The 12968-nt window shown below is 42.2% G+C and overlaps 1 protein-coding gene across 6 annotated transcripts in view; it reads left to right on the plus strand.

Annotated features, from left to right (window-relative positions):
• Positions 1-12968, plus strand: part of LOC119437021 (cytochrome P450 4C1-like) — a 212154-nt gene that overhangs the window by 155333 nt on the left and 43853 nt on the right. The gene's annotated exons all lie outside the window — the stretch shown is intronic.

Consider the following 12968-nt stretch of genomic DNA (forward strand, 5'->3'; position numbering starts at 1 on the left):
TAAATGAAAGAAACGATGGAAACCGTGTATTCCCAGTAGAGGGGACTGCTTTGAGGAGACAGCGCTTAAAATGTTGTTCAAAAGAAATAAAGATGATATAGCAAAAGTTCTGTTTCTTTCGAACACACCTCGTATTTTCTTTCGCGCAAGAAGAGAGAGAGAAATAACATTTTTAGCCCCGAAGGAACTAAAGCCCAAGTCCGGGCCTCCTGGTAGGCTCATGCCTCCTGGCCCAGAACGTTCTTCACGAGTTGCACCAAAAGCGGCCACCATATAATAGTTTTTCAAACCTTCGTGGGGGAGTGGTCCACTCCTCCCAGCTGCCAGGACACTGGTTGTGTAGTAATTTGGAAAGTATGTCTTTTTAAAGATGGCGTTTGCAGGGCACTCCCACAAGATGTGTTTATTTGATGGATAGGCCCCGCACTGTTTACAAGTGGGGGAGCCTGGATCCCCGTTAATATAATGCGTATAGTGTGGTGTGACTAATGTGTGTGTTTGTGCTTTTCGTATGATTGAGGCGTCCTCTCTCGAATGCGTGTAGGATGGTGTGTTGAGAATTGTTGATGCTTTCTGCGAGACTTCAAAATATGTATCCTTTCTTTCCGCTGCATTTTCTGCTCTTTTCTGGGGTTGTAAGTATCTTCAACAGGCCAAAGGATAGGAAGTCCCGGATTTTCTGCGCGGGTCAGCTGGTGTGCTCTTACATTTCCTCGCAATCCTTGATGGCCTGGAACCCATTGTATACGTATGCGTAGAAGGGGTGAGCATGCATGTACATGTGAAGCTTTGTGCGTATGCGGTAAGGAAGGTCACCATTTTGAATGTCTCTGCAAGCGCTTTGACTGTCTGTTCGGATTGTGATCGTGTCAGATGTATGTCTCATTTCCGTTATAGCGAGCATTACTGTCAGCAATTCCGCGTCGTGAGGCGTTGGGAATCCCAAGTAATTTTTCACAAGCGTCGAGTCATGGCCCACGACCGCTGCTTTTCTAATTTCGGCATTATGACTGGCATCTGTGTAGTACGTGCTTTTATCCTCTGTCCTCTGCATTGCACTTGTTATTTTTGAGCGCCTATTTCGATTCTTTTCAGGGTGCATATTTTTCGGAATGGGATCTACGGTTATCATTGGCAGATCATCCCATGGTGGTAGTTTCGGGGGAATTGGGGGTAAGTTAGCGGTTTCGTATCCCAATCTATTCAGTATTCAAATGTAGTACCGCAAGAAGAAGCGAAAAAAAGAGGCACGCTCTTTTGATCGTTCTGTGAAGAACCACTCACCCCCAATAAAGCTTCCATGCCTCTCGTGGGTGCCTGAGTGTTTCCTCTCCACACGTAGGAGGCGAGGACGAGCGCACCGAGACACTTACGATGATGATGATGATGATGATGATTTATTGGCATCCCCTTTGAAACGGGTGGCGACAAGTAGTCACCTAGCCTGCTTGATTTAATCAGGTATACTACACATGTTCTTTATCTAGCATTTTTGTATACCTTTTTCAAAAATTTAGCTTGTACCGCTGCCTACGATTTTAAGAGATCAGGTTGTATCCATCTGTTCCCTGCTTTTTTTCCACCAGTACTCCTAATCGTCTCTTGCTGATATCTACGGCTGATCTGTTTAGGTTTCCTTCCACTTTAAACCCAAGCGCTTCTGGGAGTTGCACGTTACCTACGGTTCTCGCTGGGTAGATCCCGTCGCATTTCCATTAGGATGTGCTGAGTGGTCTCTGGATCTTTACTGCAGCATACACATGTCTCATCTAGTTCCGAATATTTGTTCCGATATGTTTTCGTCCTTAGGCAACCGGCTCGAGCCTCAACTAGCAAGGCACTGCCCTTTGTGTTATCGTACAGATTTTTCCCTTCTAATTTCTTTCTTCTCATTCTTGTAAATCTCCATTGTTCTTTTCGTTTCCATTCTTTGCACCCAATTCAGGGTCTCTATTTCTCTCACTTTCTTTCTGATGACCCCTGGTTGTCTATTTACAGTTTTGATTTTCCTGTACTTGGTTGCCAACTTCCTTGACCTCTTCCTCCATTCTGTGTCCACGCTTTTCATGTAGAGATTGTGCACTTTAGCCGCCCATTTATTTTCATCCATGTTCCTGAGCCTTTCTTCAAAACTAATTTTGCTTTCTGCTTCTCTGACTTCAAAAGAGGCCCAACCCATGTCTCCATGCACTGCCTCATTTGTCGTATTACCGTGTGCTCCCAAAGCCAACCGGCCTACTGATCTTTGGTTAACTTCCAAACCCGCCAATATATCCGATTTTAAGCATATAATGGCATTTGCGAATGTTAGCGCTGGCACCATTACTCCTTCCAGATTCCACGCACCACCTCATACTTATTATGGCCCCACAGTGCTCTGTGTTTCATTCATGCTGCATTCCGCTTCCCCTTTATTTTCAGATATCTTGGTGGTTGCTTGAGTAATTCTTTCCTTTGTTTATGTGTACGCAGATGGTACTTATATTGCTTCGCTATGGTATTACTTGCTGTTAATTGCACCACGAAGTTACTCGTGTGTTCATTAAAGATCATAATCCCTGATTTCGCTGTGCCTAAACTTAAGGCCTAGATTTGTCGCTGCGTTCCCACAGCTATTCGCAAGTATCTGTAAATCTTTTTTATTGTCCGCTAGTAGCACAATGTCGTCTGCGTACATCAATCCAGGGACCTTCTGTTGCACCATTTGTCCATTACGCATGTAGGATACATCAAAACCTAATTCGCTGTTTTCCAGTCGTCTTTCTATGCCCTTGACGTAAAGCGTGAACAACAATGGTGACAGAGGGCATCCTTGCTTCAATCCTTGGTGAATTCCCACCATTTCATTTCCTTTTCGGCCTTCCCATGCCACTTGTACTTGGTTGTCTCGATATATCTCCCTCAGCAGCTCCACGAAATCGTCATCTATGCCTTCGTATTGAAGAATATCCCACAACAATTCCCTGTCTACGTTGTCATAAGCTCCTTTAATATCTAGAAATGCTACCCATAAAGGTCCTTTTTCTGAGCTACTGAAATCTCTATGCACTGAGTTAGTACAAACATATTGTCTTTTAAGCGTCTGCCTGGCCTGAACCCCATTCTGTAGTTCCCCCAATACACCGTTTTTCCTCCACCCACTTCGACAGTTCTAATTTTATGGCTGCATTGCCATTCTATATATCACCGACGTTACTGTAACTGGCCTGTACGAGCTCGTCTTATCCTTATCTCCTTTGCCTTTGTAGATGAGATTCATCTTGCTTTCACGCCATCCAACGGAAATATCTTTGTTCTAATCACTTGCTCTATGGCATTAGTCAGCAGTGCCTTTGCTTTTTGGACCGAGGTTTTTGATAAGCTGTATTGGGATTTCATCGGGTCCCGCTGCCGTGTTGTTAGGGACATTTTCTGCTGCCTTTTTCCAATAGAGCTTTCTATGCTGAATTTTGATCTCTCAAGCCTCTCTGTTGTTGCTGGATCTGTTGTCTGAACTACACTTTTTCTCGTACCGAAGTTATGCCTGATAACGTCTGTGATGTACCGCAGCGCATCATCGCCTTTCATAGATGTACCGACTTCATCCCTTATAGCCGTTTGCGAGTTTCTAGTTCGAGCTCCGAGTGCTTTTATATGGTTCCAGAATCTTTTTGGGGCGCCTTTGTCTCTTTGTGAATGTTATGCACCCAACGTCACTTGCGCATTTAATTTTCTCTTGCACGAGCTCACTCGCAACCCTTTTCTTTTCTCTGTATGTATTCCATCTAAGGAGCACCTCTTCTTCTTGTAATTCCAACTTTTTGGCTTCTCGATGAACCCTAGATGCCTCTTTACGCTCTTCTATAGCTTGTTTTAATTTCCTTGTTACACCACTTACGTGGTTTCCTCTTTCCAATCCAACAATTGTATTGCCGTGTCCGCCTTATTTCATGCTACACTACGTATCACCAGCGACATCTAGCGTAGGTTTCACCAAACCGTTGTGTCGAGCCTCTTCTTTCCGCCGACAGATGGCGGCATTCTTCTTTAGGTTATTTGTACATGATGAATGTTGATACAAAATGGAAGAAGCTGACCAGAAAACTGTCAATCAAATATTTGGACTGCAGGAGGGGTGCAAACCAGGAAACAGCGGTTAAGAAAAAGGTTAAGGAAACAGAGAGGGTCTGTGGAAAACAGGGATGCAGACGAAATCAGCACTGGGCACATACCGAACTTTCAAGCAAGAAATTGCCAAAGAAAATATCTACGATAATTCTAGGGGAAGCTCTTTGTTGTTTGAAGCCAGGACGGGAGTATTACGGACTAAGATGTACCGAGTCAAGTACCAAGGTATAGACACGTTGTGCTGTGCGTGTGGAGAAGAAGAGGAAACGGCTGAACACCTCATACTTTTCTGTAAGGGCTTAACCCTACAGTGCAAGGCAACGGGGCTGATTTTTCAAAGCATTGGGGTTTAGGGACAGTGAAGGCAAAATAGACTTTAAGCGGGTAGAAATAACTAAACAGAGGTTATCTGATTGGTGGATAATGAAGTTGCAATTAGACTAAAAATGGGGGAGAGCAGAAACAAGAGAAAACTACAAAAAGTTGGAGGCCAGAACCAAACGGCTCACTGGGGCGTTCTCTTAAGCAGTCATATCGCATTCTGAAAAGGTCCCCCAAGGAGAAAGAGAGAGAGGGGTTCTTAATGAAAGTACAGAGGCTTGCCTGGCAGAATGTCTGAAGGACTGTCCCAAGCAGCGTTACGGAAAGGAAGAAAGGAAGAATTGAGGACGCATTTATATTATATTAGTTTATTATTATTATTCTTATTATATTATTATTATTATTATTATATTATTATTATTTATTATTATTATTATTATTATTTATGCGGGCGCCAGCACTCAGACCTTAGGGTTGTTCCTGGGCACGTTAAATAAACCTGATTGATTGATTGATTGATTATTAATATTTTCATCACCATCATCATCATTATTTCCTTCATTTCCTTCTGTTTCTTTTCAAACTCCTTCACGGTATCCTCACCTGCCCCGAACTCCTCAATTGTATTATGTTTCGTATTCCGCGCTAGATCACCAGAGAACATAGACCTTTCAATGTTCCTGGGCGCTATAACGTAAAATGATTCCAAACTGTTTTGATTCCAATCTCTGCAATCAGCCTCCACGATTGGTAAAAACATTTTCGGGTCACTCCCAACTTCGCCTGTCTGTCACGCGAAGTCACGAAAACCGCGATAGCTCCCCATCTGATATAACATGTACACACTGATTATGCATGATTAAACCACACAAAAGAAAAAAAAACATTCCTGATTCGGCGCATTTTCACCATTAGATTTATGCTCTTGTTCCAATGTTTTCTGGCTACGCCCACTTCACCTGTATGTTAGGCGACCTCACAAAACCCCGAAAGCTCACCACGTCATACTGACATGTACGCGAAAAAAATTGCATTATTATGGCGAAAAAAAGCTGAAAATTTTTCTCAATAGCCAGAGACTGCCCCGTCCGAAAGGAATAGAAGATGGCTGCCGGCCGATCGGTCAGGCCCTCGCTACTCGCCTCTGCCGGTGAGCGTGTATTATTTGCGCATGATAAACCTTCTTGCGTGGCAGCAAAACCTTATCGAGCCCTTCCGGCATTCATACGACATTGCTCTGCCAACTCTTCCTTGCTGAGGATCCGTTTTAGCGGCAATCTTATCCTTCCGTTGCACGCCGCCGCGATTTTCGACCAGCCACCGCAGGTCTAAGTAAGGCGAAGCGGGCCAATCGGAGAAGCCGGCACCACCCTCTTCATGCGGTTATCTATTTTCCACTGTGCTGGCTCGGCCACATCGAAAGCCTTTCCACTAGAGCGTGCTCCCGCCTCTTGTCAGCCAATTAGATAAGAAAAACGCTGAATGTAGACAATGTTATTGGTTTTGAAAGCGAACAAAGGTGACCCCCTATAAACGAGGAGAGTGTTTGATTGGGTTGTTCAGACAACGCTGCGGGTCACCGCCCGATGCTTGCGTCAGTGGTTACGTAATTTGATGTCAGGAGTTTGGAATTAAAACCGTTTGGAATCATTTTACGTAATAGCACCCCTGCCTGTCATCACTAACACTCAACCGTCACAGAATACAATCTTTAAACGCTGCTTTCATGATCTGGATATTCTTCATAACCTGCTGCATTGTTCTTTTACGAGCTTTAAGTTGTTGTGTCATTAGTCTCCCATATTGTGCGACTGCCCTTCTCCTGCTTTGGCTTTTGTGTTCACCTTGCGCCTTGTTGCATGTACACTCTTCTGTTCAAGATTGTTATTTTATTCATCGTTTTTTTTTACCTGATGTTCCCCTGCAATTTTTTTTACTGTATACGTGCGCCAGCACTTAGACCTCATGGTTGTTCCTGGACACGGTAAATAAATTATTGATTATTATTATTATTATCATTTATTTTATTATTTTATTTATTATTATTAATATTTATTTTCGCGTACCTGCTAAAACACACATGAATCTACGCAATCCCTCCAGATATGTTGTTCCTCGGACAAGAACTAATTATGGTAAAGGGCCATGAAAGTATTATATCCCGAATTTGTTTAATGAACTCCCCACTTCAGTACTGGAGCAACGAAGTTTATCTGCTTAAAGAATGCCTTAAAAAAGGGGACATAAAATATATTCTCGTATAAAGCTAACCTTTATTTTGTCTGTGTGAACATTATGATTGGTTTAGACTTTAAAGCAATGTTATCTCGCGGTTTTTCTTTAGAACATTGGCTAATACAGTGTCTATTCATGTTATAGTGGGATGTGTTTTGTTTGACAATGCCATATAGCACCTTTTTCACTCTGTTTGGCGCTTTCTTGGTAATTTGTAAGTGTTCTTAAAAATGGTGAAGAGCTTAGTTTTTATTTGGGAGCATTAGTTAGGCTCGTGAACCTGTTAAAATGATTTTGCCATAACTGTCAGGTCTCTGCCACTCAAGCCCTTGGAAGGCTTCGGCAGACCTCACAAAAAAACAATGTACCAAAGAACTCGCAATAAAGGGTATTATTATTATTATTATTATTATTATATATATTATTATTATTATTATTATTATATTATTATTATTATTATTATTTGCCAGCATGTCTTAATCTTTCAATGAACTACCGGATTTTAGTTCATTTAAAAGAGAATTTCGATGCAAACTCTGATCAAAGCTCACCGAATGTGTGCGCTAATATTCGAAGTTTGCGTAATACTAGGAATAGTTGCAGCTGGCTTTGTAGACGTTTTTTATAACAACAAAAATCAATGTTCCCCAGGCTTGCCTTGATGGATTCACCTTGTAGGGCCTTTCTGAACATTTTCTTTCACGGAGCGGGCGTCGTGGTGGAGGTATGCTCTCTTTGTAAACAACTGTGAAGTTTCTTCTGCTCATTCTTCTTTTGTACATGCTGAATCTATGATGGTCAAAGTTTGTAAGAGGTTATTTTCTGTGCATATCTTATCGATTTATCGACCGTCCTCATGCAGCCTTTCAAGGTTTCTTGTAGCGCTTGATGAAACTTTGCGGCAGTGGAGTTCAGTGGGCCAATTCCGTTTCATCGGGGACTTTAATATCAGCATTTTATGCCCTGAAAAATCATCTGTTCATGATTGTCTATCTACGTCGTCCGATTAGGGTCTGTAACGTACAATTGGAGCTCCTACTAGAGCAGAATTAGTTCATAATAGCCTAATGCAGTCCTGCTTAGATCCCATAGCGGTCAGAGCTCCCAACTGTTCATCTAGGTCATGTACTATTCTACAAAGGTTGGCTGACCACTACTTGTAGCATGCCGTCTTGTATTACCAGACGCGTCTGAACGCCGTCGGTCGTAACTACATCTGGGCAGCGCAAATGCCTTGTCACTATATTTAATCAATCAAAGCTTGATCATCTTATCGTTTCGTTTGACTGCACATCCTTAACCAAAGAAGATTCGTCAGGCAAAGTGTAAGAAAGGATGCGTACGCAACTGAAAATTTTTGAATTACGAGTCACGCGGTTTGTAGCTACACCTATAAGAACCCACTGCTGGATAAACACGGAAACTCTTGCTGCGATTTGGTATCGAGATATCTAGTGGAAACGCTGCACAAGAAATACGAGAAACCAAGCACTGCAATTTGAATACAAGTCGGCAAGAAATAGAGTTGTTGCTCTTCTGCGTGGTTCCAAACGCCGTTACTTTTTTCATAAATTCCAGCAATCTTCAAATAATGTAACAAAACTTGATCTTTGTTAAATAATCTCAGAGGGGTGAGTTCCAGTAAATGGTCTGTTTTCTATTTTTTCAGCAACCTCCCACAGCAGTGGCTGATGCCTTCAGCAGACGCTTTTTAAGAACGTCCCTAAGAGCTGTCTTTCTATCCACACTCCGCCGTCAACGCAATCCATATGAGTCAGCTTTTCTTCCAATAATTTCGAGCAGTGATCTGGAAAGAATTCTTTTCAGCTTCCGTCCGAATAAGCCCCCTGGATATGATGGAATATCATAACACATCATCCGAAGGAATTTCAATGTTTTGTCAGATATTATTTTCCATATGCTGAATATTTTTGGAATGCACTAAATTCCGGAATGCCTAAAAACTGCAGTTGCTTTACCACTACACAAGCCAAAAAAGAATGATAAGATCAAAAACTATCAGTCAATTTCTATCTTCAATTTTTTTTTATTTAGAAATACCTCACAGGCCTACGAAGAGGCCTAGGGTGAGGGGGGCGTATCTTACAATAAATACAATCGGTTAAAAGATTTCGATGCAACATGGAATCAAACATAGGCACAAGACGAAGAAATTAGCATATTACAAAAAGCAAGCATATCATAAAAAAAGAAGAAAAGAAGTGAACAGATAAGCATTGCATAAAAACAGCAAGAAGTGAAAAAAGTTACATTCTACAATACATAGTTACAAAGAACTTTATACATTGCATAATATTGAAAAAGCGAAAAAGAAAAAAAAGTGAATAAAATATCAAAAATATCACAGGCATAACGCCTGTTATAACCTATTATTGCTCAGCATAACCTATTATTGCTCAGGTCTTAGCAAAATTGTTTTCCCTACAATGTCTTGTTTGCTTAAAAAATTTTCTATCCTGACTGATCACCAGTTTAGCTTTGTTTTATGCATGTACTGTTGCGCTGCGTGAGGAATTTTCAAATGAACTGTTCTCGGCATTCAATCAGAATCTTTTCACGTGTGCTCTCTTCTTAGATGTAGCGAAATCTTTTGACACCCGAACCACCAAATCTTGTTAAGTAAACTGTATTTTTGGGAATTTCGTGGGCCTTTTTACGACATTCTAAAAAATTACTTGAGCAACCGATTGCTCAAGCTACCGATAATAAGGGCGTTTTCAGTTTCTAAGTTGTCGCTGAATGCTGGTTTCCTCAGGGGTCAATTTATCGCCATTGTCGTTCAACACCTTAGTTAAAGACTTTCCTTTGTCAATTTCAAAATGTTCGGTGTTCCACTATGCGGACGACACTGTGTTACAGGCAATACATCTTTCTTACAAAATTTCCACTGAAAGGTTGCAAAATGACGTGTACAATGTAATGCTTAGGTTCACTGGCTATGAAATTGTTGTCAATGTCCCAAAAACACCACTTGCTTGTTTTCACTCTCCACTCAAGACTACTGTAGTTAACATGCATCTCTACACACATAAGTCGAACTGTGTTTCTTTTAAATGTGCACCTATTCTATACGTGGATTGTGTTAAATATCTTGGAATATCTTTTGATATGAACTTGGCAACATCAAGTATCACTTATTTGTTTAAAACTATGGTCAGTCTCTTGGCTGTTGTTTAATATCAAAAGTTTTGCGCTCCTGCCTGTAAAAAACGTGATGGTAAATGAATTGGGTTGCAGTGTGTGGAGATTCGGCATTAGTCTTGGAATTCTGTTCGGATCATTGGAGATGCAAGATAGACAGGAATATAAAAAAGTATTCTTAAGAATTCTGCGTGCAATTCCCCAATTGTAACAGCTGCAATTATCTTCCATGAACTTGGGCTACAGAATTTTCAATCCTTGCTTATCGAAACAGTTGTCGTCAAACATCATTGGAATTCCGCATTCAAGTAAGCGTAACTTTGCAAGTTTATACGGCCGATAAAACTAATATCCTTACTTAATATAGCTGTCTACTGTTTGCTTCGCAATCGATGCTTCACCTTTCGGTCGAAACTGCGACATTTCTTTTCAGACACTGTTTACTGTGCTTTAAATTTCTAAATTGCTAAGCACTAATAGTTGTCTAAACACAACAACGCAATTAGCCTCTGCCCACATGCATAATCATTGCAAACTGCTGAACTTATTACTGAACGTTTTGTTGAAAATTATCAATTTCCAAAGTCGCAAAGCTGTTTGAAGCCAAAATGACGAAGTTTAGGCAAATTCATATTCTGCGCGTTAATACATAGAGGAAAGAAAGAAAACTAGGAGGTAGCATGACCTCAGGCAGCTAGCCTCGGCAAGACAAACTCCTCTAACGCCGCCCCCTACCACTCCGATGCCTATCTGCGCGTTGACTACTAGGAAATACGCTTTTCGTGGTTTCAAGATTTCGTGGTTTGAGAGTTTTTGAGGTTTCAAGAGTTTCAAGAGGAAATACGCTTTTCATTTTCAAGATCATTGTTTGTTTAGCGCTAACTCTGAACACACCCTCGCCACGATTGGTCCGTGCTATCCGCTATCCACTCTCCGCTTTACTCTGTCCCCTCATCTTGCGTACTCGGCTGCGAGAAATTAAGCGCTTGCTGGCTGAACCCCTTTGCATGCAGATCCCGCAGGCACATGCTCCAGAATTTCCGAGAGTCAAGTGTCGGTGGTCGGGTAAGTCCTGTTCTTCTACGCCATGTGGGGAGGGCGAAGCTGACGATGAGGAGGTCGCCTAACGAGGAAGGCGTGTAGCGGAAAGGGCGGACGCAGCAAACCCAGCTTCCAGCTCTTAACTGCAGCCATAGTAGACAGATGGAGCCACGTACATGCAATTCACTCTGACCACCACTACTTCCTAACCTTCAAGATGTTTGTGCGGTAGCCTCTTGCGTGTGACGTCACCTGAGGGTTCGTTGTCGCGAGGCCTGTGTGCTTGCGACATGGTGGCTGTTGTAATCTGCTAGATGCCACTATCTGACCTTTTCTGAACAAGTTTCTGTGTCAAAAAGTTTGTACTAAAGTGTATGGAACATTTTAGTATGCCACATTATACTGTGTTTGCCTTCGATTCGCCCAGCTGTATTCGGGTGCAGAAGGTTCCTGCTCAAACATAGCGCGCCGGGGCATGCCTGGTTTACCTAAAACGGGTGCTATAAAACAGATTTATATTAACAAATGGTATAATTCGAATGGTATAATTCGAATAAAAAATTCTGCGCGATGAACAAGAAAACACATTTTTCCCCACATTTTTCTATACGATAGCTAGTTTAACAACCGGGTGCTAAACTTAAACCGATGTAACGGGAATGAAAAATGTTTTCAGCATTAATGATCCGGTGAAACACCAGGGCTTTTTTCACTGAAAGCCTTATATCACTGCAGGCCCACTTCGTCGGAACGTTTGATAGCGCTCTATTAATTCAAACTGTCTTGCCAGGCTTCACGCATACGGAGTCCTTCTGGTCCTGCGTCTTCATTATGCATGAGAAACACAGTGGACGCCTTCACAGGCCTTCACGTCTGCATGAATGGTTCGATTTCCTCTGCAAGCTCAGCAGGGGCAAGAGTCATTCCCGTGAGCTCCATCACCATAAAATCCCGGACATATCATTTGCCGTCACCGGATGAGGTCACCCGTTATGCCTATGACGGCATCCATTCTACAGCAATACCACTGTCGATATCCCACGCAGTTACAAGGCTTCGCTCGCTAGAACGCGAGCTTACACTGGCATCGTGGAACTCGATGGGCTTTACAAATACTCGTCGCCATAAATTTGATTCGCAGCTACAGCTCCGTCTTCCGCCAGGGATATCGCGAGTTCCCACAGATGGTTTCTAGCCACTGCGAGGCGATGTGTTACTCCCATTCAATAGCTTGTACCCCTGCCGAACTCCGCAGAGTACAGGGGTGTCAGGGGATTCGGGTGTGGTAAAGGTGCCGAACGGGAACAATGCTTAGTTCTAATAGTCCGGTGTTCGAGAGATTTTTGTTGGAAAGAAGCCTTTCTTCCGCCTGCGCAGCATAATTTTTGCATAATGGTCCATTCTTTCTGATGTGCTTGTTGCAAACATGTATCGATTCATTGTTCCTCACGACCGCGAGCTCTGATGTGGCACTGCGATCAGTTTCTTCATATGCCATACAGAGACGCGGTATTTTTTGCGAGAGTTACGTCAATGTGCGTGTCACGGCAGACGCCCTTGAAAGCACACACCTTTCATTTGTATCTTTAGGTTGAAAAGAAAAATTATTTTGTTTTTTTCTAGTAGACCACGTATCATTCTGCGTCAGGCTTATGTAACGTCTCGGAACGCTGAAATCCCGCTTAGTAACTGACACATGCAGGAAAAAGTGCAGTGGTTGTAAGCGTGAGTCTGAAAGTGATTTTTGTTGCTTCATAAGTGCCAAATATGCTCAAAGCTCCACGGGGAAAAATTTTTTGGTAGTCATTATGGCGACGTCATTATCCTTTCTGCTATTATATTCCAAACATGATTGAGTGAAAGCATAGAATAAATGTGAGTTTTAATTAGACGTAACGCTTTTTGGCTGATGCCCGTTGTCGTCACAATCACCTACTGTTCGTGAAGGAAGCTTTCATCTTAGTTGTTTTTTTTTTCTGGATTCCTTTGCGTAAATGTCCCTGCGTGGCCCTTTCTGTGCTGACCTGGGGTTGACGCTGACAAGGACTCTTATTCTTAGCAATATTTCTTTTTTTCTTTTTTTTTGTTCCTGTGAGCAACCT

Source organism: Dermacentor silvarum, chromosome 1 (genome assembly GCF_013339745.2).
Source record: "Dermacentor silvarum isolate Dsil-2018 chromosome 1, BIME_Dsil_1.4, whole genome shotgun sequence".
In the NCBI taxonomy this organism is placed as follows: domain Eukaryota; kingdom Metazoa; phylum Arthropoda; class Arachnida; order Ixodida; family Ixodidae; genus Dermacentor; species Dermacentor silvarum.